The sequence below is a fragment of the Rousettus aegyptiacus genome, unplaced genomic scaffold (assembly GCF_014176215.1).
Source record: "Rousettus aegyptiacus isolate mRouAeg1 unplaced genomic scaffold, mRouAeg1.p scaffold_m13_p_16, whole genome shotgun sequence".
In the NCBI taxonomy this organism is placed as follows: Eukaryota; Metazoa; Chordata; class Mammalia; order Chiroptera; family Pteropodidae; genus Rousettus; species Rousettus aegyptiacus.
Window position 1 is genome coordinate 16,756,640 of NW_023416291.1, and position 26,528 is coordinate 16,783,167.

Sequence of the window (26,528 nt, forward strand, 5' to 3'; positions counted from 1 at the left end):
CAGTTCATGAGAGAGCAAGCAATTGGGAGTAAAAATATCTTTATGCCTTTTTATTAGTCCTTTCACAAGTTCTCCCTACGCCACACTCCAAGCCCCAACTCTGGTCCAGCTAGAAGTGGACGAGAAGAGAGCACGATTGGGAGGATGAAGGAAGATGCAGGCCATGCTCACTTCTCACCCATGTTTCCAGCCAATGCCTTCCTAGCTATGTTGAAAAACAATGAGACACATGGAGGAAACAAAACTGGTTTTGCACTGGAATAAACAGTACTTAAAATATATATATATATATATATATATATATATATATATATATGTGAGAAGACAAATCTATAAGTATGCTGAGAAAATGTTTAAAGATAGAAAGGTAGCATATTTCGAGGTGGTGAATAAAAAAAAAAAAACTAATAAAAATAGAGGTTCCCCACAAAGTTTAAACTGTTCAATAACTGATGTTTACCAGCATAGTCGGGTATTTAGAGACTAGCTTTTACAAGTGATATCTGGATATAAACAAAGGTTTGAGACATGATTTATCCCTTTATATGAGTAAAGAAAAACACATATTTAATTCCCTCTAAGTCCCAAAACACAAACACTATGTTCTGGTTCCTGGGAAACAGAATGAGGGGAGGGAAGATATTATGCAGAAAACACAAAATGTTAGGTGCACATGTGTATCTGATTATCATAGAGTACTCTGTAAGTTAAAAACACATATACACATGGGCATATATCTGCTAGTTTTTCTAGAAACAAAATAGTACAATCACAATTATATTTAGCTTCTTTAATTTCCTGAAAACAATATTTTTTTCATCAAAATATCAGAAAAATCAATTTGCCTTAGTAAAAGAGAATGTAAGCATAGTAACTTTAACTTAGAAAGATATTGAACCTATATTTATTGGTTAAACAAATATATTGTAAAACCAGAAAGACAACAATATTTAAAATCTAGCTAAATACCCTTTGGAGGCAAATGACTAACAGTTTACCTTAGCAAAGCAAAAATTGCTACTACTTTTTATTTTTTTAAGGAAATTTTCTTTATTTATTATCTAACAGCTGTATACCCCCTGGCAAGAAATGAAAGCTCATAAAGGCATAATTTTTAAAACTTCAAACTTTATGTTACAGTAATATGATGCTAATTAAATGGGTTGTTTTGAAATAAATTTGAGCTGTCTACTCCACAATCCACAGTAACAAAGAAAGGAAATGTAGATTGACTAAAATAGAGGACAATGAGTCAGTTGTATTTAATTTTGGATTTAATTTTTATTCAAATATTCAAGTTAGGAGAATTTTTTTTTAAAGCTCCAGGATTTGCCTTAAGATTGTGAAAGTTCTTCTATCAGACCCTTCCTTTCTCAACAATTTCCTGTAACTCTTTCCATCCTGAGAACACACTGTTTGGCTTTTTTTCCCAGCTAACCCTTGGTAACAGCCTAAGCTTAGCAGACCTTCCGAACTCTTTCTGGGGAAGAGTAGTTCAAATGAAAAACCAGTTAATAAGCTTCTGTTTATCCAAATACAATTTAGTTAAGAAATTTTGTTTCAATGAACTTTTTTTCAATATTTTCAAAGGTAAAGAATCCAAGAGAAAATAGAGCATGATTAGGTTAGAAAGGTCACAACCATCAGTAATGGGAGACATACCTGTGGAATGAACACTCGATTTTGCCTTTCCAGCAGCCCGAATGCTTATTTATGACTTAGGCCAGCAAAGTACCAAATGACTTGCAGGCTTAAGTTGGTACCTTTTAGATAAAGTAAAGCTTTTCTCTATATTCATGTAGGAAGGAGTGAAAACAATTTTTTGTTGTTGTTGTTATAAATAGTGAACTGAACCTTCAGATAACTGAGAAGCAATTAAGAGATTATTTAAGTGCGTAAAGAATTCAAATTTCAGACCTAGATAACTGAATCAGAAATGGCTGAAAGCATTTTCAGATGTGAGCACATACTACCTTGAATTAACTTAGAAGCCATACAAACTAGAAAAGGTACCAAAAGGCTAAGACGGGCAAAGGGTGTCTTATCCCTTTTCTTTTAAAGATTTTATGGTTCCAGAAACTATAAAAATGTCAAAAATCTTGAGAGAAATCTGCATATCTAAAAGGCTTCCTAAACCCCAGAAAACCAATGCAGGAAAAAATATGGCAATGAAAATTTTAAATTTCAAAGACAAATAAACTTTCTTAACCATCTAAGTTGAAGTAGTTTAAAGAAAGAGGAGAATCAGGTGACTTCAGAATTTTTCCACAAAATATTAAAAGCTAAAATGAAATTAAATGACATCTAAACAAGTTTTAAAGAAAATAACTGTAACCCAAGATTTTGATGCGCAGCTAAATCATAGGTCATGTGTCAATGCAAAAGAAAGGTTCTCTAAATGTTGGAGCTCAGAATCTAGGATATTAGGTGTTTTTTTTCTATAAATCTTATTTGAAGGTGAATAAATTAGATGTATAAGAAGGTGTATAATACCAATCAAGAGGTGAACCACGGGAAAAACTAAATAATAAACTGAAATGACCAAAAATACCAAAAAACAAAATATATAAAAAAGAATCTGTCAGGGCAGAAACATTGAGGATCTCCAAAATATCATATGGATTGCAGGGAACCAAGGGACATGCCCATTTGAAACCATTTACAGTTAAAAAATATATACTATCTAAATAAAAGACAAACCTTAAATTGGGAAGAAAATGCATCTGAAATTTTAACAGAAAAAGAGCTATTATTTTTAGTATATAAAGAACATTCCCAAATTATCAAGAAAAAAACAACCATACCAATTAAACAAATGAACAAAAGACCCAAATGGACCCCAAAGAGAAATTTCAAGTGGCATAAAAGCTTATGGGAAAAGATTCAGTTTTACTAGAAATTGAATAAGACAATTCAAAATACTGTGAAATCACTTTTCACCTATCAGATTAGAAATAATGAAAAAATATGATACTACCCCAAGATGGCCAGGGTAAGAAGAAATGGATATTCCCACACACAGCTGGTGATAATATATGATTTTTTTTTTTTTTTGGAGAGACAGACATTTGACAACAAGAATTAAAAACCTAAAAATGACTTACTCTGATATTCAAAAATTCCACATTAAAATTAATGAAAAAAATGTATGCACAACTGAATGTAAGAGTGATATAGAAAAATGATCCACTTATTGATTCAACAAATATTTATTGATTACCTATTATGTGCCAGGTACTATTCTAAATGAGGCCATTGTAATAAAAATGGCCACTCAGATCCCCAATCTCATGGAGTTATTACATTGTAATGGGGGAAATGGGACAATAGGTACATCACTGAAATTTCTAAATATATTATCTTAAAAGTACATAAGAAAGAATATAGGAATTCCTGAAGTCACAGAACACCAATGATTTACATATAATTTGAAAATAATCTTTCTTTAACACATCTTTTGAGAAAGCATTTCTTAAAGATGTGCCATAATAACAAAAAGGGGGGGGGGAAGGGGGGTCACATTGTATAGGCAAATAGTTTTGGAGATTCCTAATATATATTACCAAACTGAAGGTTCTGAAAAGTAATAAAAATAAGACGTCCGTTTCATTTTCTTTAAGTTTGTCAGAACTTGTACATTTTGAGAAGTAGCTCTGTAGTTTTTACCAGATCATCTAAAAATGCATTTGAAATATCAGAAAGAATAGTATAAAGAAGCAAATATAAATCATCTGCAATCCTAGCATCCGGAGATAACCACCAGAAACATTTTGCTGCTGACCTTCCTTTCTTTCATCTCTCCATGTCCACTTAAACACGACCTCAAAGCGTGTATTTAGAGATGTTCAAAGTACTGTCACTATTGTAGATATATTTGTTTTCCCTTCCTTTTTTCTTTTCTCTCCATCTTCTATCCTGAAAATCATTATTAAGGACCTGGTTGTAAATTTATTTTTTTGCAAATTCACATAATTGTTTGCAATTTCTTATGTGAAGGATATTAAATGGGATTGTTTCTGTAGTTGGAATGGGCTAAAACCTTAAACAGAAGATAATCAGTGATAGGTGTCCAAAACATTCTAAAAATTCTAAAAAGAGGCTCTAGACATATTTTACTAAGATGGAAACAAAACTGGCCCTGTGAATCTTAATCACACTCCAACTTGAGCCTACATAGAAATATTTATTTATATGAAGAGGCTTTAGCCTAACAGGGAGGGAGCTGGCATTTCTTCTTCCTAACAAAGGAGCGGGTGCTATCTTCCTGTTTACCAAGCCAAATGCAGGAATGGGGAGTGAGGAGGGCAGCAGTAAAAATCCTTGGAAAGATTAAAGGAGGCTTGCATAAGAAGATTCTGCCGTGTTATTTTCTGATTAAATGTTTATTTACTTAAGAAAACTCATCAGCCCAATCAATACTACATCTACTTCTCTTACAAAATAATTACTGGCGAATGTGGTGCAACACTACCAGGCTTTGGGGGAAATACATCATAGAAACAGGAGCTGTTAGAATTCCCTTGACATCAGAACAAGGAGAGAAGACTGGAACATAAGTACATTTCCATAGATGTGGGGCAAGAAGGTGAGTTTTCCATAAAGTCAAGTGATACCATAAATGTAAGTAGGCTAAAGCTGCCTTGAAAGGATCCCCTTTTGGGGTGCCTGGCAGAAGGAGAGAACCTAAAATAAACATCCTTTGGAAAGGAACTAAGAGAAAATTATAAAAGGATAGACCAAAAGTACAGTACCCATAATAAGAAAAGGTAGAATATAAAAGGCGACAACACCAGGGTGCTTGGAGTTGGGTGTCAGTGAAGAATCCACAAATTCAGTTCCAAGAGAAGGAGCTAGCAGCAATTAGACATAACAGACAGCATATAACAGCTATGAAAGGGCTCCAAATAGCATCGGTCTTTGCCTGGTTACTTCTCAACTCTCTTCCCTGGTCTGAGATGATACTGCATCACTACTCACCCCTTTCTTCTCATCTTCCTTACTGCTCCTTTGCAAAATCAAGGATCCAGCCTGAGCTAGATGTGAGAGGGAAGATTTAAATTGGTAGAGAAACTGAAATTTTGATGTTAGTCTAGATTAAATTTTTTATTATCCGAAAAAAAAAAATGATTGGAGCAGTCACGAGATCTAAGATCAAGATATAATCCAGGGGGAAGGAAAGAATTTCTGAGAATCTGTTTGATTATCAGTGGAGAACAGTAAAAATTATTTCCTTATTGCATTACCTTGAGACTATCATATTTAATAAATGAGAGATAGATGATGGACAATAGACAGACAGACATATATGTCTGTATATAATATATATTTTTTCACATATATATCTTGTGTGTCATTACTAAATTGACAAAATTCAATCATATTTTATGAATTTCTTCCTTCCTCTTTTTATTTATACTATACTCTGGAAAGCCTCCCAAACTTAGTTCAAATTCATTGATAATGGTTGTTTTTGAGTCCTTGCTATTGACACACTCCAGTTTGTTAATCATTCTCATATTGTAGACTTTCATTTCATTTCAACATATTTCACTGCTAAAATAACCTTGCAATATTCATTCTTATTTTATAATGAGTTTTATTTTCACACAATTATTTTCCAGGAGTTTGCTAGCTAGGAAAATCTATGCATATTATATCCTAATATATTGTTAAGATGAATTCCACAAAGAATATACCAAAATTCCCACCAGCAATACATAAGAATGCTATGTTCTTGGAATCCCAACTAGCACCAGATATTACTACTCTTTTTAATTTTTAACAACCTAATAGGCAAAAAGAGATAGTTTGTTGTTATTTTAATTTGCAATTCCCTGACTACATGTTTATTGGTCATGTGAATTTGCCTATTTTTCTATTCAGTTCTTTGTCTTTTCCTTATCTATTTAAAGAACTCTTTGTATGGTATAGAATTTAAATATTTATGTCCCAAATATTGCAAGTGTTATTTGCAAATCAATCATATCTTAGGCATACATTTTTTACTCTTTTAAAAATAAACCTCTTTTTTTTAATTTTGCAACAATTTTAGATTTATAGAAATGTTACAAAAAAAGTAAAGAGAATTCCTGAACGTCCGTCATCTAGTTTTTATTTCTTCTGATGTTATAATTTTCTGTCATCACAGTACATTTGTCAAATCTAAGAAAACAATATTGGTATATTACCAATAACTAAATTTTAGACTTTATTCTAAGTTCGCCAGTTTTTTTCCATTAGTTCCCTCTTTCTGTTTCAGGATCCCATCCAGGATACCACATTGTATTTATTGTTATATCTTTTTTTTATATCCTCTTGTGTGTGATAGTTTGTAATTCTTGTTTTTTTATTATCTTGAGAGATTTGAGTACTAGTCAAGAGGTATATAGAATATTTCTCAATTTACATCTGTTTGATCTTTTTCTAATGATTAGACTGTGTGATGGGTTTTTATCATCACATAGGATCAGGCAGTACCTGGTACTGCATAACATCACTGGTGGTGGTACCTAACCATCACTCGGGTACCACCATATTTTCCAGGTATCCTCACTGTTAAGTTAACATTTTTCCCTTTCCAAATTCCATTCTTTATAAGCAAGTCCTTAAATCCATACACTTTTATAAGCAAATACATAATTTCATTTAAACTCCTAAGCTTCCTACCTAGAACATTTCCTCATAGTTCATGGAATGAAGCCCAGCCTCCTCAACATGACCCATAAATCCATGGAGAACGTGATCCTCAGTACCTTCGTCAGCCTCATTCAGACTTGCCTGTCTTATTCTTCCTTTCTCTCCTCTGGTTCCACAGAGCTGAATCACATTCTTTCTTCAGTTATCAACTTGCACATCACTTTTTCATCAATTTATTTCATAAGCTCTCCACTTTGGGTCTGGTGACACATCTCTGTGCTCCCATGGCACATTGTCCGCCCCTGTCACAGACCTTATTATCGTGTTTTATATTCTCTGTATATTGCACTGGGTTATACATTATATTAGGGCAGTGGTAGTGTCTTTCCTCTTTCTTTTGTGTCTCTAGGGGCTAGCACAGTGCCTAACGTATACTCAATAAATATTTAATGAATAAATAAATGCTGTTTCAGAATACTATCGTCTTTACTATAGTAGCCCTCAGAGATATTTGTTTATTGCTCCTAATATTTATTTATCCCGCCATGTATTTATTCATTCAGCCAATATGTATGACATACCTTTATGCCAGATACATGTGCTAGGTGCCTAGTGAGTAAGAAGGAGATAGCCTTTGCTCTTATGACTTTATAAACATGTACTACATAAAGTCATAAAACTTTTTAAAAAGTTAAGGCTATTCCCAAAGGTCACTCATTCACATCGTGGTTGTAAACACTCAATGACTGACTCCTTAGTTTTGGGGGAACATGAGCTCTATTTAACAGAAAATATAAATCAAGTTATCTTATTTCAATTGATCAACTTCTCTTAGAAAACACAAGTAAGTAGTCTGTGGGAGTTGCGGAGGTGGGGTGGGATTGAGAGTAGAAATGTAGATGGAAGGAGGAAAATGGTTTAGAAGTTGGAGATTTCCTCAGTGTTTTGCCACAATATGATACAAAACCTAGATCTGCAACTTATATTTCAAATGCTAACCTAAGAAATGTAACAACAGGAATGGAAATGGCACTTTTAAATCCTTTATTATAGATATTTATTTAGTTTAACTTGAGAAAATTCACAAATATAAATTTTAATGGAGAGCTTTTGACCTTTCCTATCAGGTTTAATTTATTTCTCTTTTAAGTTGTTTTAATATTTTCATTTGATTCTGTGTTGTCAGTTGAATTATTCTACTAAGTCAGAGGTAAAGCTTACAATTATGAAATCCAAGCATACTTGTGACTTATGACCCAACCACTTCATATTATTGCTGACTGGGTGAACCCAGACCTCCTAAAATATTAATTGTGTAATTTCTGCCGAGGCCCTTGCTCTTTCTCATAAATATGTGTTTCAAAAAAAATAATAAAGTCACTATAGGCATAACTTTTATCTCATAAAGCTGAAGTGTTTTTAATAAAAAGATAGCCTGAGCTTCCTACAGTATGATTGCTTGGATTGCTATGTGAATATAACCAACAGGGATTTAATCTAAGTTTTAAATACTTTGTTTAGGTTTTTATTTCCCAGACTATGAAATAGCTCCAGTTTTTTTGTTACATAAATAATCCAAGCATGTCCTGAATGACATGTTCAACTACAGTGCTAATGGAGACTAATGAACTACCTGCATTTCAAATCCACATTAGCTAATTAGTGGACGATAAGTCCAAAGTTAGTAGAGAAAGTATATCTGGTCTCTTTATTCCAAAGAGAATCTTTGAAATATTTACAATTGTATTTTACTCATAAAAGGTATAGAATATTTTAAAACTCAAAACATACTCAGTGAGGAGAGGGGGTTCCATATTTTTTAGTATAATGAGCCAATTCCTGAAGGTGAATAAGGCTACGCAGTTACTGCAGTCATCTTATGTACGGTGCCCAAGTCGTCCTTATGTTCTTGTCAACACAAATTTAAGAGCTATTATTCATTCCCTTAAAATGTAAATATACAAAACAAATATTCTGTCCTAAAGAATAAGTGTGAAATAAAAAGAGAGAAAATAAGGGCCACATTTACTCATTTAGTTGTAACAAATAATGTGAGCTTTCCAAATGGAAGTACCAGAATAATTAAACTAATTTTCCAAAATTATTCTAGTGTATTCAATTATGGATTTTAATTATTTTAGAGAAGCAACTCACAGTGTTAATGAAAGAGACAGTAGTAAAAATCATGATGGAGTTAGGTTTCATGTTTCTGCATTCTATAAGCTCTATTAGACAATGTTAATCAAATATTTGATGAATACTAAGAGCCTTTTGGGATAGTAAAATGAATATTACCATCATGACTCTGAGAACTAGGTTGAAGTATAATCACAGTCAGTTAAGGTAAATGGATTTCACTGCCAAAAGGAACATTGATTGTTGAAAAGAGGCCTCTGGAGAACTCTTGGGTATTAAATAGAAATAGTACTAAAATAAAAATTAAAGCATACTGAATTTATAATGTAAACTACAGGAAACCAAAAAATAATAGGATAATATTACTCTTCAAGCTTCAACTCGTAATGAATGAAAATATTCAGTAAAGTATAAGAGAATAGATTAGAATAGATCTCTTATCATTTCATTTTCTATATTATTTTTGTTTTGTGTGTTACCCAAATACATCTTATACTTTTTCTCTATGGTATCTTGAAAAGGAAACAGAGAGGGCTCTGGTCAAGATGGAGGAGTAGGTAAACGCTGTGCTCTCCTCCAATCACGATCACATAAAAATTACAACTAAACTACAGAACAACCATCATTGAGAATTGCCTGAAATTTAGCTAAATAGAAGACATACAATTAGAGACATACAGAAGAGTCCACCTCAAGACTGGTAGGAGGAACAAAAACACAGTATGGGCTGGTGTCATACCTGTGTGGTGGTTGAGAATCAGGAGGGATATCTCAGCACAGAAATCTCCCCAAGAGAATATGGAATCCTGATCCTACACTAGGCTCTCCATCTCAGGGTTCCAGTGTTGAGAAGAAAAATCCCTGCAATTTCTGACTTTAAAAACCAGGAGATTGTGGCTGAGTGAGACAGAGGGCTGCAGGAGTCACACATGGTCATCTTACAGGATCTGAGCATGGACTTACCCGCCGACAGACTCACTTGCTCTGAGTTCCAGCACTGGGGCAGCTGCTCAAACAACACCAGAGACATACAGGGAGTTATCTGGCTTCAGGGCAAGGGCTGGAGGGGCAGCTGAACCCAGCCTGTGATGGGGCCCCACCTAGGATGCTCCAGCCTGCAGGCCCAGTGGCCAGCTTCGGTCTGAACTGAAGTGCCACCCAGGGCCATATTCAAGGATGACACATCCACAGGGCAGACTAGACATGCACCAGAGCCCTGATAAAGTGGATCCTGTTCCATAGGGTAAGTCCCTGCACAATAGCTCCTCTACTATAATCATGGCAAGTCCTCACAACTGATTAGCCTGAAAGTCAGTCGCTCTCACTGATATGTAAACAGCAACCAAGGCCTAATTACAACTGAAAGGCACCCACAATCATACAAGGAGCACACCTGCAACACCAGGTTCAGAAGACCAGGGAGACTGCATCATCAGGGTCCAAAGGACACCTATTACATAAGGCCACTCTACTAAAACCAAGAGACACAGTGGCCCTATCTAATACATAGAAATAAACACAGGGTGACAGCGAAAACAGGGTGACAAAGAAACATGTTCCAAATGAAAGAACAGAACAAAGCTCCAGAAAAAGAACTAAACATAATGGATACAAGCAATCTACCAGATGCAGAGTTCAAAATACTGGTCAATGAAATTAGAGTGAGAGTAGATGAACTCACTGAGAACTTTAATGAAGAGACAGAAAACATAAAAATATAGATAGAAAACATAAAAAAGAACCAGTCAGAAATGAAGAATACAATAATGAAATGAAGAATGCCTAAGGAGGAATCAGCAGTAGATTAGATGAAGCAGAAGATCAAATCAGCAATTTAGAAAATCAGGTAGCAGAAAAAACCCAATCAGAACAGCAATTAGAATCGAAGTATAAAGGGTTTCCCAGACAAGAAAAAGTAAAGGAGTCCATCACCACCAAATTATTATTACAAGAATGTTAAAGGGACTTCTTTAAGAAGAAGAAAACATCAAAACTATGAATAATAAAATGGCAATAACTACATATCTATCAACAATAACTTTAAATGTAAATGGATTCAATGTTCCAATCAAAAGAAAGTGTGGCTGAACAGATAAGAAAACAAGACATGTACATGTTACCTATAAAAAAATCACTTCATATCAAAAGACACATAGAGACTGAAAGTAAAGGGATAGAAAAAAGATGTTTCATAAAAATAGAAACAAACAAAAGCTTAGGTAGCAATACTTGTACCAGAAAAAAATAGATTTTAAAACAAAGGCTATAAGAAGAGATAAATTGACAACAAAATAATATAAACAATCCAATTGAAAAATGGGCAGAAGACCTGAACAGATATTTCTCCAAAGATGAAATACAGATGGCCAATAGGCATATGAAAAGATGCTCAAGGTCACTAATTATCAGAGAAATGCAAATTAAAACCACAATGAGATATCACCTCACACCTGTCAGAATGGCTATCATCAATAAATCAAAGAACAACAAGTATTGGATAGGATGTAGAGAAAAGGGAAATCTCATACACTGTTGGTAGGATTGCAAATTGATACAGCCACTATGGAAAACAGTCTGGCAGTCTCTCAAAATGTTAAAAAATGGATATATCTTTTGACCCAGCAATTGCACTTCTGAGTATGTATCCAAAGGAAACCAAAACAATAATTCATAAAAATCTATGTTCATGGCAGCGCAATTTACAACAGCCAAGATATAGAAGCAACTTAAATGCCTATCAAAAGATGATTGAATAAAGAAGTTAAAGTTCATATATACAATGGAATATAATATTACTCAGCCATTAAAAAAATGAAATCCTACAATTTGTAATGACATGGACAGACCTAGAGTTTATTATGCTGAGCGATATAAGTTAGAGAAAGAAAAATACCACATGATTTCACTTACATATGGAATCTAAGGAACAAAGAGAACAAACTAATCAAAAACAGTTTCACGAATACAGGGGACAATCTGGTGATAGCCAGAGGGGCAGAGGGTTGGGAGGCTAGGAGAAAGGGGTGAGGGGTTAAAGAAGTACAAATTGGTAGTTGATAGGCAGTCATGGGGATGGGGAGCACGGCATAGGGAATGCAGTTAGTATTAATGTAATGGCTAGGTGGAGAGCCAGAGGAGAGAAAGGGCAATTAGGGGGATTGTTTTAAAAATGATATAAATATCTAAACAATGTACTGTATACTTGAAACTCATAATAAAATTAAATTTTAAAAAACCCAGAAAAAAAATAAGAGACAAAGAAAGACCCAGTAATCCCATTCTGGGTATTTATACGAAAAACCCAAAACACTACTTTGAAGGAACATGTGATTCCATATGTTCATTGCAGCATTATTTACAGTAGTCAAAATATGGGGATGACCTGGGTGTCTGTCAATGGATGAGTGGATAAAGAAGAGGTGGTACATATATACAGTGGAATATTACTCAGCCATTTAAAAGAATAAAATCTTGCCATCTGAACAACATGGGTGGAGTTACAGGGTACCATGCTGAATGGAGTGTCAGAGAAAGACAAACACCATATCCTTTCACTTCCATATAGAATCTAAAAACCAAAATAAATGAACAAACAAAACAGAAACAAACTTATAGATAGAACATTTTGATGGTTGCCAGATGGGATGGGGTTCGAGGGCTAGATGAAAAAGAGATTAAGAAGTACAAATTGGTAGTTACAAAATAATCATGATGATGTAAAGAATAGCATAAAGAATACAGTCAATAATATTGTAATAACTATGTGTGGTGTTATATGAGTACTAGATTTATCAAAGTGATCTCTTCGTAAGTTGTATAAATGTCTAATCACTATGTTGTATGCTGGAAACTAATAATATCATATGTCAACTATAACTAAAAAATAAATTTAAAAAAAGAAAGAAACAGAGGGAAAAAAGGATGGGGAAAAACAAAATAAATGAAACTAATGTTTCTTGGACTACCTACATCACAACTACCTGGAAGTAATAGTTAAAAATTAGCATCTTGGCAGTCACCCCAAGTCTAATTAATTAATTGCTAGAGTTAGAGCTAGGGATTTGCTCTTTAAATAAACTACCCAAGTGATTCTTTATCACATTAAGATTTAAGATCCACTGATTTAGATTGTTGAGTGCAAGGATATGTTTAATATCTGACTAATAGGATTTTGCTCTTTTTCCCAACATTATCATGACAATCTTTATAAAGTAAGTATATGGATTTATTTTAGCTCTCTTAATGAATATTACATACTGAAACACTTTGCTTACTTAAAGTTTAAAAAAATCTCCTGGAAACTCTATCAGGGAACTATTGCTGTGAAACAAATAGCATAAAATATTAGGGATGTATAAAAAGTATTTATTTAGCTCAGATGTCTTTATTATTATCAATGACAAACATTTAGTTAGCTCATGTAAGGGAGCTAGGCTTATCTGTTTTTTCAGTTTGCTCCTTGTCTTTTATTCTCCTTGGACCAGAGGGCTAGTTGGGACATGTCATTTTCATAGAAATGACATGGGCACAAGACTAGCCCAAATATGTAAGCACATGTCAAGTCTTTGCTAGTGTTAGATCAACTAACATACAATTGGCCAAAACAAGTTACATGGCCAAGTCCAAAGCCAAACAATGAGGAAGCACATTCCATCCACCATGGAGTTACACACCCAAGCCCAATACCAAGAATGTAGAGAAATCTACTTCTACCATGAAGGTAGTAGGAAGTAAATGACTACTTAGAAGCTTAAAAGTCAAGATTTATTTTAATTAAATTACAGTAGATCTCTGCTAACTTAGTGTTAAATGGGTAGATGAGAGAGACATGGGAAGTAGTCTGCTACCCACCATCACCTAACTCAAATGTTACTATTAAGTCTATTCCTTTCAGTTAAGTCTCTGTGCTATGTAGACATCCTCTGGTATAACTCAAGAATACCAGAAAGGAAGTAATAAGTTTTGAACAAAGCAATGAATTTATATCTTTTTTTTTTCAAATAAGAGAATATTTTAGGGACTCTCTCAGTAGCATATTTATGTTATACGGGTCAGCTATAAGGTAGCAGCCAAGAAAACATAAAGGGAGAAAGTCAGAATGTCACGAAAAAAATTCAAGAGAGCTTAACAACTGAATGGTGTGAAACGAGTGGAAAGAATATCAGGTTCCAGTGGATATTGAAAGGGAAATGACCCACAGAATATTAGAAATATGAGAACAGAGCTCAGCAAAGAAGTCAGGCCAGAGAGGAAGGGAGAAGAAAGGGAAGGAGGGAGAGAGAGAGCACATGAGAGAGACAGACAGACAGACAGACAGACAGAGGCAGAGAGACAGAGAGAAAGAGAGACAGAGAGGTATGGAAATCTTGGATATAGAAATGACAATGAAAGTTGAGAAAAATAATGAAATTACCTAAGGAAAGCACTGAAGGAAAGTATAGAAAGCAATTAAAGAAAGGCTCTTGGGGAGTTTCTGCATTTAGGGAGGAGCTAGAAAAGGAAACAAACAAGGAGAACACCTGAATAAAACTTTTTTTTCCAGGACAAGTTAATCACATAATAAATTATAGATAACAGATCCCATTTGAACTGGAGAAGATAGCAGAAAGATGACACTAAATCCCTATGTTGTGATTTCTTGTCACACAGTGCAACTGATCATTTATTTACTAGACATTAGTGCTCTTTTCCTAGATTGAAATCACCTTCCTAAAACCCATAAAATAAACAAGAGCAAATTAATGCTATTTGATTCTGTATCATTTTGGAAAATTGGAAAATGCATTCTAATTATTTTTCACACAAAAGGAATGATATTCGCTTTTCTTTGAATCAGATCATACAATTAGTCTGTCACCTCGATTTTCCTATTTGTCATCTTTCTCAGCACCTATGCATTAAAAAGAGGTAGAGGAGAATGCGAATGAGAACAAAAAATGGCAGGGAAAAAAGGAGGGAGAGAAGAAAAAAAAATGTACCTCTCATTTTTCTACCATTAAAAATATTACCCCACAATGCTCAAAATTTCCATAAAGAATGACTCCGTTTCGATCTCAAAGGCAACAAGAAAAATTATCCTACTTTTTGTAATTGTGTAATTTTATTTAAATGTTTGGATTTTTCGAGGTCCCTCAAGGAAAGTCAGAATGCATTCATATGTCATTGAGTTGCAGAGTCTCTAAGTCACTTGACACTACACAATGATTTGACCAAGTTTTTGCCAAAGATAGCTATTACTTAAATATCTTTAAAAAAAAAAAAAAAACACATAGAAGGTTCCACTGAATTAACTGCATGTTACCGAGACAAACACTAAATTCCCAGTGTCTCCTTTTTCCCATTTGCGAGATGAGGATAACAGCTCCTGATTAATCAATAAGGTTAAATTAGTCCTTTAGACTCACACTTGACACCCTCCTCTCTCACTGCAGTCCAATTGTGTGGAGCACTTGCTTTGGTCTCCAACCTGGATGGTCATGGAGGGTCTGAGCAATACCAAGAATGCTCAGGGGTTGCCAGGGGTCAGTAGACCTAAGTTGCTCTGGACTGCAAAGAGATTGGAGAATAAAGTGGAGAGTCCTGCAGCAAGGATCAAAACAGCACCTCTTTTTCTGAGATAGCTTGGACCAGGAGTGATAAGACCCTTGGAAACAAAGGGCTGCCTCTTCCAGAGAGAATATACTAACCTTTCTTTCATTGGAAGTGTTGCAGGGGAACAGAGCTTCTGACTTGAGAAGCTAAGAGAACATCTATTGTTGAGATCACCAGGGAGCAGACGGGGTTCTTCCAGTTCTTTCTTGTGCCTTGACAGCTACTGCCAACATGCCAGTAAGTCCCTGCCAAACCAATGGGCAGGACAGCTGCTCCCCACAACACTAGCCAGACTGTCATAATTTCAGGTAACGAGCAGCTGGCTCTGGCTACCAAGATATAAAGAGCCATATGTATGTAAAAGAAAATAACTACATTCCAGGAATTCAAGAGCCAGGTAGAAGAAGAAGAAATAAAACTCCCAGATGAACAACTCCTACTAGAATAGAATTACTGATGAAAATAGAAAACCACTTGAACAAAATATCATAAGAAACTGTAAGTAAAATTAAAAACAAATGAAAGATACTTTTTATAACAACAAAAATAGCATTCTCTACTTTCATAATTCACCCAAAAAGAGGATAATAACTACTGAAGCTTGATTCAGTTACCTAGAAGATAGTGTATGAAATGAATTCAAGACATAGGAAGGAGAGAAAAAAAAAGAGTGCAATATTTCCAGAGAAAAGATAAGCAACATGTCAGACCCCAAAAGTATAACATGCAAATAGAAGTTTTAGAAGAAGAAAGTAATTGGGAGTGGGAGGAGGGTAATCAATCAAGTGACAGAAAATAATTTTACTTGAATAAATCCAGATTTGGCTCTACACGTTGAAAGGGTTTACCAAATTCTATAATCCCAACCAAGATTATAAAAAAAAGACTCAAAAATAGCTATGTCCTGGCAAAATTCCTGAACTCCAAAGATAAACAAAAGAACTTCCGTAATTCCAGACTGGAAAATGCAATTACTTACAACGGAAAAAGAATCAAGTAGGCATTGCACTTTTTGTTACCAATATAGGAAGATAGAAGACAGTAGTATAAAATCCTCAAACTGCCAAAGGAAAGTAATGTAATCGAACACATTTATATATAAAGGATGGTTCACATATAAGAACATGTAAGAAAAAAATATATATGCAAGAAAAAGTATATATTTTTTGAGACTACATTGATGATATATTCCATCTGAGGATAATGACCAACAAAAAATTAATCAGAAGAAACCACAAACTAGAGGCAGATGAAGAGGACAGTAGAGTGGTAAGCAATAACCTTGAATCATCTACATCAGTAGTTCTATTTTGATGGATGGACAGATGGATCGATCAATAGATAGATTTAAATAAAAAAGGATGATAAGAAAGACCAGGATTGTGCACAAAATGAATACTAAATAAGAATCCTGGAAAGAAATATTAATACCACAGGAGGAATTAAATAATGTGGAAGTAAAAATACTTAAATATGGCAAAACCAAAGAGTTAGAAAGAGAGCAGAGTAAAAGCATTCTAGATTGAATAGAGTGGGAGGAAATAGTATCTTGTCCATACATAGTTGCAGACAAATTTATGTTGGATTCTGAATAAATAGAAAATAGTCCTTAAAATTGATTAAATGGAATTTTGTAGTAGAACTGGCAGTAAACAGAAGAAAAGAAAGAAATGGCTTGATTGAACCAGAAAAAAATATAGAGAAAAAGGAAAGAAGGAAACAACTTAGATAAATAATAAATATGACCTGATTAAAAACACAAAATACAGTTATATGTAATTTACAAAAACTAAATTTAAAGAGTGATTGAGGAATATTGAAAATAAAGTTTTGGATAGAGAGATACAATGAAAACACAAAAAGGAATATGAGTGGCAATTAATTTTTGGTGGTGACACTTAAGATTAAACCTAAAAAATTAGTAATTTTCTAAAACTACTATAAATTAACAGCATTAATCCCAATAATGGAAAATTATGAAAATAATTATTTTCAAGTGATTGAAACAATGATTGATAATTTTTTAAAGAGGGACCTAAACCAAATGTTCCATAACTAAGAAGTACTTAACTTTTAAAGAACAAATAATTTGATTATTGTCACTGTGTAGTATAATTTAAAGTTAGGCAGTATAATACCTCCAGCCTTGCTCTTTTTCCACAGAATTGCTTTGGCCATTTGGGATGTTTTATGGTTCCATACAAATCTGATAATTTTTTATTCCATTTCTTTAAAAAATGCCAATGGGATTTTGATGGGGATTACATTAGATCTGTATATTGCTTTGAGTGATATAGTCATTTTAACTATGTTGAGTCTTCCAATCTATGAATACAGAATATCTTTCCATTTCTTTGTGTCTTCTTCTATTTCTTTTAATAATATCTCATAGTTTTCATTATATAGGTTCTTGGCATCCAATAGCATGGCATTTGCAGAAAAAGAGACACATGCAGACCAATGGAACAGAATTGAGAGCCCAGAAATAAACTCTGTGTATATATATATAGGCAAATAATTTTTGACAAAGGAGCCAAGAACACACAATAGAGAAAGGAAAGTCTCTTCGATAAATGGTGCTGGGAAAATTGGAAAGCCACATGCAAAAGAATAAAACTAGACTGCTATTTGTTATCATACTCCAACATTAATTCGAAATGGATTAAAGACCTACATATAAGACCTTAAACAATAAACTGCATAGAAGAAAACATAGGTACTAAATTTATGAACATTGGTTTTAGAGAGGATTTTTCAAATTTGACTCAAAGTTGAGGGAAGTAAAAGCAAAAATAAATAAATGGAACTATGTGAAAACTAAAATCTCTGCATAGCCAAATAAATAAATAGGTAGGTAGGTAGGTAGGTAGGTAGATAGATAGATAGATAGATAGATAGATAGATAGATAGATAGATAAAACAAAGAAGCAACCAATTGAATGGGAGAAGATATTTGCAAACAACGCTTTCAATAAGGGGCTAATATCCAAAATATATAAATAATGTATAAAACTCAACAAAAACAATGAAATGATCTAATTAAAAATGGGAAGAGGACCTGAACAGATATTTCTCCCAAGAAGCCATACCAATGGCCAATAGACATATGAAAAACTGCTCAGCTTCACTAACTATCAGGGAAATGCAAATCGAAACTATAATGACATAACTACCTCACACCAGTTAGAATAGCTATTATCAACAGGACAATAACAAGTTGAAGAGATTATGGGGAAAAGGGAACCCTCATACATTGCTGGTGGGAATGTAAACTGGTACAGCCACCATGGAAAACAGTATGGAGGTGCCTCAAAAAATTAAGAATTACCATATAACCTAGCAATCCCTCTTCTGAGTATCTACCCAAAAAGTTTGAAAATATTTATTCATAAAGATGTATGCACCCAGATGTTCACTGCAGTATTATTCACGGTGGATAAGACATAGAAATAACCAAAGCGTCCTTCTATAGATGACTGAATAAAAAAAGATGTGGTATATATACACAATAGAATATTACTCAGCCATAAGAATAAATGAAATACAACCATTTGCAACAACATGGATAGATCCTGAGATTATCATGCTAAGCTAAATAAGTCAGACAGAAAAAGTTGAAAACCATATGATTTGTCTCATATGTGGGATATAAAACAGATAGCGACAAAGGAACAAGACAAATAAAAACTCATAGACACAGACAACAGTTTAGTGGTTACCAGAGGAAAAGGGGGGAGGGAGAGAGGTAGATAAGAATGAAGAGAGTCAAATATGTGGTTATGGAAAGAGATTTGACTTTGGGTGGTGAACACACAATGCAATATACAAATAATGCATTATTGTACACTCGAAACCTTTATAATTTCATTAATCAATGTCACCTCAATAAATTTACAAAAAAATAAAATAAACTCAAAAAATAAAAAAACAAGTAATTTCAACATTTTAATTATTAAACTTTCCTAAACCATAGAACATTAGAGAAAAATATTTATTTTTAAAACCAATAAGACCTAAACTGAAAAATTTTTTAAAGCTATTAATAAAAATTTTGAATAAAGTTATTCTTAAATATCTACAGACTAGTCTTATTTATAAAAATAGCTAAAATATCCTAAGTAAAATATTACCAAATAGAACCAGCTTGATTCTCACTATTAAAAATGTATGGTTCCTCTAAGAAAGTCACTATTATGCCAGCAAATCTATCAATAAAATATATTGAATCAAATATCTATAGATATCAAACTGGCAATAGATTGAATGAAACAGCCGTTCCCAACAAAAACTTTAATACACCAGATACAAAAATCAATAAGATAGAACAAAAAGTTTTTAATTAAATGAAGGTATCTGGAAATTTAATATACAAAAAAGTATTTTCATTTAGTGGCCAAACAATAATTAACCTAATAAATGGAACTGATATAATGAATATCAATATGGAAGAAAGTTAGACCTCTACTTACATCATATCCAGATGTAAATTTTAAATAATTAAAGGTATGTAAAATATAATAATTTTAAAAGAAAATTATTATTACAGTAGACTCTATGTGTAACTTAGAGTTTAAAAAAAATTTTAACTGAAAAAGCTAAACCAAAGATGTAATGTTATATATCACCAGAAATAGAAAGTTTTTATATTAAAAAAGACATTAAAATCAATAAGACAAAGAAAAATAACCAAAATGGGCAAAATTTATAAATAGGCAAATCATAGAAGATAACTCAAATATGAAAAGCAGTAACTGTCAAGGTAGAAAAATGTAAATTAAGTTTCGATCATTTTTCACTCACCAAATTGGCAAGTACACCTGTCACTGGGAATTGAGATCAGAAGGATATACTTGAACTATCCTGGTGAAAATTTAAATTGTTACAGCTTTCTTGAAAATTATTCTTTAATTATCAATCAAATTTACAATATTTATCTTTTTGGTTCAATAATCTCACTATTGGGAATCTATCCCATAGAAATAAAAGGACCAATATAAAAAGGTGTTTGTAATGGCCCCAAAATATAAAAAAGTTAATTCTTAACAACAGGGGAATGACTGAATAAACTGGAGTATATTCATGTCACCAAATATAACGAAAGCATTAAAAAGAGTTAGAGGGTTCTCATGATGTATTGCTAAGTAAAAAAAAAAGATTAAAAAATTCACATGATTCGTCTGCAAAATAAACAATAGCCATAAACGTACTTTCATATACATATATAAGTGAGAAGAAGAACATGGAGGTATTTTTTTAAAGTTTTTATGATAAGAATATATCATTCATATCATCAAAAGGTTTTTTTCACTGTGAAAAAGTTTATAGAGCCATACAAATATGAAAATGACTTCTCTTCAAATACTTTGCAGCCTGCTTACATTAAATAAATGAAAATAAAATCTACACAAATGAAAGTTACTTCTCTGTGTAATCATAAACATTAATGTTTAATTTATAAATAAATAATATAATGATGAAATGGTCTAAATAGAACTTTAACAATTTGATACAGTGTTTGATGATTAAACCCATCTGTAAACATTGGAACTAGAAAATTCTATGAAAAAATATTTTATGGCAATATTTTAAATAGATAAACTGTGAACATGAAGAATTGATATCCAGAACAAAAATGTCACCCTGGCATGCTTTTAATCTCATTTATTTTTGTTATTTCGTATACATTTTGCTTATTGCTGAATGTTACATTCTATCAAAGGAAATCATTTATACAAATTTACAAGTAATCATTTTAATTATTTACTTTCATAACTTCTCAGAAAAAGTAATCACACATAACGTAGATTGCAGAACATTTACACAGGTCAGTACAGCAATAAGAATTCTAGTTACATGCCAAAATACTTTCCTATCTGATGTCTGGAATTATGATCTCAGCAAGAACTAAATTATAATAGTGATACCAAAATGAAAATACTAAACTATAAAAAGATCATGATTGTCAGTCCCCACAAATAGGAAGCACTAAATAAGTATGACTTGGCCATGTCAACCAAAGTAGGTTTAAGAGTTGAATCCTTTCCCCAGAACAGGAAGAAGAAATGATATAAAACTGACATATTTCTGAACCTACAGATACGTTGCTTTATATACAACATATATTTTCCTATTGTTATGGGCTAAATGTTTGTGTGATCCCAAAATTCATATGTTGAAGCTCTAACCCCCAATATTATAGTTTAGGAAGTTGGGCCTTTAGGAGGTAACTAGGTTTAGATGAGGTCATGAGGGGGAGCCCGTATGATGAAGATGATGTTCTTATGAGAATGGGAACAGACACCAGAGCTGCCTTTTACTGCCGTGTGATGACTGATCACCTTCAAGCCAGGAAAAGGGTCCTCATTAAGAACCAAATCTGCCAACACTTTAATTTTGAGCTTCCCAGCCTCTGGAACTGTGAGAAACAAATGTCTGTTGTTCATATGGTATTTTGTTATCGTAGCCAGAGCTTACTAAAACGTTAGATATATTGGTGAAATAAATCTATATTTTTAATCCCGATGTGTTTGTCTTCCAAAACTGTTACAAATAATAATTTCTTGGATGTCAGCTGGTAGTTACCAGTTTTTAAAATTCATTATACGCAGCATTAACAGAACTGGGCCCCACAAAGAAGACGACAAACTAATTATCATTCTGTTTTATTTTTATTTTAACAATAAGAATAATGTCCCTTTTTAATATTTAAACATTTGCTCTGATTAAACAGACCACTTCTGCTGACTCATAACAGACACTGGCCTGGTCCTGTTTATTAACTTTCCTATGAACATATTGTTTACAGCAGGTGTCTGATTAACATAACGTAACTGAAGGCTCATTGTTGGCGACATAAGAGAGTAGCAATGCCTGGCAGAAGTGCCAGCTCCTTTATAACCTCACGTATTTGAATCCTAATCATGTTTAATCCCCTCCTAACTTCCCCTTTTGTTGAATGACTCATACTTGGCTGGCTATGCAAGTGTGTCCTAAGTTCACCAGATCACTGCAAAAAACTATTTAAATATGCCTGAATAGATATGGCCTCAGGATACACTAGAGCTGTTTTCACCTTAGAAACCTGAGTAATAAAACATAAAGTAAATAAATACAAGAACAACAGATGCCCTTTCGGGAGCCTGATAAACAAAGACGATGTCAGTTACAATGCCAGGGACCTGGATGTTCTCAATACATATAAAGTGACCTATTTTCAATAGACCTACAAGAGATGTCTCTTGCTTAAAATCATATCCCCCAACAAACCAAACAGAATATTCATAAATAAGAAGTTATCACCTGGGAAAAACTATAGGATTTCCACAGGCTTGCATGGAAAAGGATTTTGGATAGTTCCGAGAGGAGCAGACTTTTTCTGAAGGGTAACTTTCCTTCTCAGCCCCAAGACAAAAGATAAGGCAACTGAATAATCTACTTTTTATCATTTCTAGAATGAGCTATGGGCATCTGCTACCTGTTTCATGTTTCTCTACTCCATTAATTTTAAAAGAAAGTAGGGAAGATGTTCCTTTTTTGTCTCTTACCTTAGTACTGGCCTGTGTCCTTCAATCTGCTGTGGCTGGTGACACCATCTCTCCCCTCTTTGCTGTATACAAGATTCTATCCTATGAGCTGCATCATAGCAGTGAAGAGATATAAGACCCCCTACCATATTGGAAACCAATGGGCAAGTGGAGATGGACAATAAACAACTATATGCATCATATAAAATCAGAGAGATGTGGAATGAAGAAAAGTAAATATTGAAGAGACAAAAGACGATAGAGGGCAAAGGACAGTGGGAGGAAAGTGGGGGTAATTCAGAGAGAAAAGCGAGGAAAGGCCTTTCTGAAGAAATGATACTTGAGCAGAGCTGTACATCAACCTCTTGCAAAGTGATCCATGAGGAAAAAGAATTCTAAATAGAAGAAATAGCAAGTTCAAAGAGTATAGTGTATTAAAAAAAAAAAAAAAAAAAAAAAAAGTGAAGTCATCGGCCTGACTGAAGTAGCATGAGCAAGAGGGAGAGAGGTCAGGAAGGTAGAAAACATATCATTTGCTGGATGTTTAAAGTTTATTCTACATGTGATAGGAAGAAACTGGAAATGTTTTTAGATTTCATTTATAAGTATTTCAGACATAAAAAGAAACAACTACAACAACAAAAAAATGAGCATCTGTGTACCCAACACCCACCTTAAGAAACATTATAAGAGAATTAAATCTTTTTCATATCCCAACAGCAACAAAGGAAATGAGGTTTATAGAAATAAGTCTATTAAGCAAAATGAATAAGCTCTAGAGATCTGTTGTATAACATTTTACCTACAGTAAACGTACTGTATTGTACACTTATAAAAAAATTAAGAGGGTAAATCACATATTATGTGTTCTAACTACAATAACATAAAATAAAATTTAAAAAAAGAAAGATAAGAAAAATTTATAAGATCTTTAGGAAGAAAATTTAAGAAAAACATTGAAGAATATAAAAGCTGTAAATATAAAAGTATAATATAAATATATAAAACCACCTATTGATACATAGAAATATTAAATATCAGAAAGAAGTCAATTTTCTATAAATTATTCTAATATTAACTGCAATTTTAACAGAACTAGAAACCTTATTCTCATTTTTGTAATATAGTGGTAGAAGAGTCCAAGAAGTGCCAAGGCAAAAAAATATGGTGGAACTTTTACTGTCAGGTGCAATGACTCACTATAAAACTATGCAAATTAGAGTATTAGTGAAGGAATATATTGAGATATAAAAAAAAACAGAACTGAAAATCCAGAAACAGACTCAAATTTAGATGAAAATTTGCTATCTAGTAAAAGTAGCACTGCAAATGCTGCATCTACCAGGCATCGTCCCCCATATCTTTTTCTCTCCTTGTTCCACCCCAGACTCAGAACTTTATATGGAGCTGTGCCAGATAGCTCTTCTTTTATGCAAAAATCTAATTATTCCACCAGAAGCTGCCAGAGGTTTTGCCTTGGCTAAACTCCACAGCATTTCTGCTAGGTTTTAGTTTTGCACTTGGCTTTTGGTAATGCTAGATTCTTGCCCTGTATCAACCTTAGCCTCTTTTCTCCGAAACTGACAAGAGTTCTGTGACATGCGTAGATGCCTAATAAAGCTGTTTCTTCCTGAGCGGTGGGTTGGGGTCGGTGGGGGAGAGGGGTGTGGGTAAGGGAGAAAGGAGTTAATCACTATTCTGAATTTGCAGTTTTCCTTTACTACTCACTCCTTTATGTTTCTGCTGCGCGCGCACACACACACACACACACACACACACACATACTCTTAAACAATATAAAATTTCATGTTGAATACCTAAATTATTTATATAACATGCCCTTTTGAAACTTTTTCTTCATACATTATTTTTTTTAAATATCCATGTTGATGGATAAAAATTAACTCATGACCTGAGTAGTGTTTCTATTTAATTCAATGATTCTTTTTATAGGTCTGGAGCATCTCATAATATGTCTTTAAAAAGGAAAAAAGTATGGGAGATAAGGAAGCAGACGTGGCAAATAGACTCACCATTTTTGAGGAGTTGCTTACAGAGAAAAGCAAAAACAAACAAACAAAAGGAATGATAACTGAAGAAGAAAAAACTAAAAGATTATGTGGCAGCTAGGGAGAGTGTCCATAAGATGGGAAATAGTCCAGGTGAGAAGATATAAATAATAAAGAAGAGACGGGAAATAATCAAGAGTAAAGAAAGTAGAGACAGGATTAAAATCCTTGGGTAGGCCAGACGGAATGAGATACTAAAAGGTCAGTAAGGGATAAAAGGGAAAGTCCATTCATTGCAAGAGGAAGAAGTTGCAGATGCTAGTAAATTGATAGACTGAGAAGTTGGAAGATAAGGTAGTCTTTTCTAATTGTGTCTACAATATCAATTTCATTAGCAGTAAGGTCATTGTAGAGAGGATAAAGGTGTATAAAGTTTGAAGAAGGCTAAGATCATGTGGAATATTAATGTGAGAGAGGAAGAGGCTGAATTAACTGGTAGTTCTGAGGGTCCACTTGATATTTGTGATCAGAAAATGAAAGTGAAATAAATAAGCATGATGTGTTTTTCTCCAGCCATGCCAGGTTCATCTAGGAAGAAAGTTGGTTCTATTAGATTCACCCTCTTGGAAAGTAAGTCCAAGGAGAGTAAGGGAATTTAAAATGTATGCAGGGGTCCCATGGAGTGAACCTAAGCTGAGCAAGGTGAAAGGTAAAAATCCTGAGGGGTTATAAATACTGTATATATAGTAGTTAATGAATTAAAAGTCCCCATGTAGTTACAGATTTATCAAAGGAGGAAACCTAGAAAAAAAAAGAGCCAGAAAGATATGAGGAGGTGGTCACAGAGTAAAAGGCTTAGAAGAAAGATGCTGGAGGCTTACTGTTATTGGTAATGACAAAACCTAGTTACAACCAAGGAAGAAAGCAGTTATAAGAATATGGTCACTGGAAATGAGGACTCCAGAAAAGGACAGCCTGGGTTGCACTGAAAACTGCTATCTGAAAGCACCTCTAGAAGATGGAAGAGACACAATATACTATGAGTAAAAAGAAAAAAAAACCCTACGGTACCAAAAATACTACAGTCCTGCAAACGTTACAATTAGGGAGCTAGTAGTTATTTATCATTGACAGACTAACCAGTTTAGAATATGGTAGAATAGGGTGATCTTTCACCCTAACCAAAAATATCATGAAGAACACGGAATTAGGAGTGTTTCTAATAATGATTCGTTTTAAGCATCTATAGAAAACACAAAAGTATGGCAGAAGCAAGAGGTATGCAGTAGTATATTAGCAATCATCTCATCCGTGAAGAATAGAACTACTCTCTACTCCACACAATCATCGGAATTTTTCTCCAAGGGAAGATTAAGAAGATTAAGATTTACCTGCTGGAATTAGTTAGTTGATATGGGGCATTAATGCAAGAACAGGGGTTCTTTCTGCTTCTGACGGTAACCATGCGGCAGTAAGGTTTACCTGCACGGGTAGGCACGAAGGCTCCACATGGGTGGAGTTCCCGGTGCTCTGGTGATAGTTCCATCCTCTCTCCTCAGTGAAGTCTTTATATTTTTAGCAAAAGTGATGGTATAGGGATTATCTTTTAATCCATTCAAATTTCTCACTTTAA

At 33.7% G+C, this 26,528-nt stretch overlaps 1 protein-coding gene across 3 annotated transcripts in view; it reads right to left on the reverse strand.

The window, feature by feature from the left end:
- The window catches only part of IQCM (IQ motif containing M), a 412,415-nt gene that overhangs the window by 120,453 nt on the left and 265,434 nt on the right, over positions 1-26,528 (reverse strand). The gene's annotated exons all lie outside the window — the stretch shown is intronic.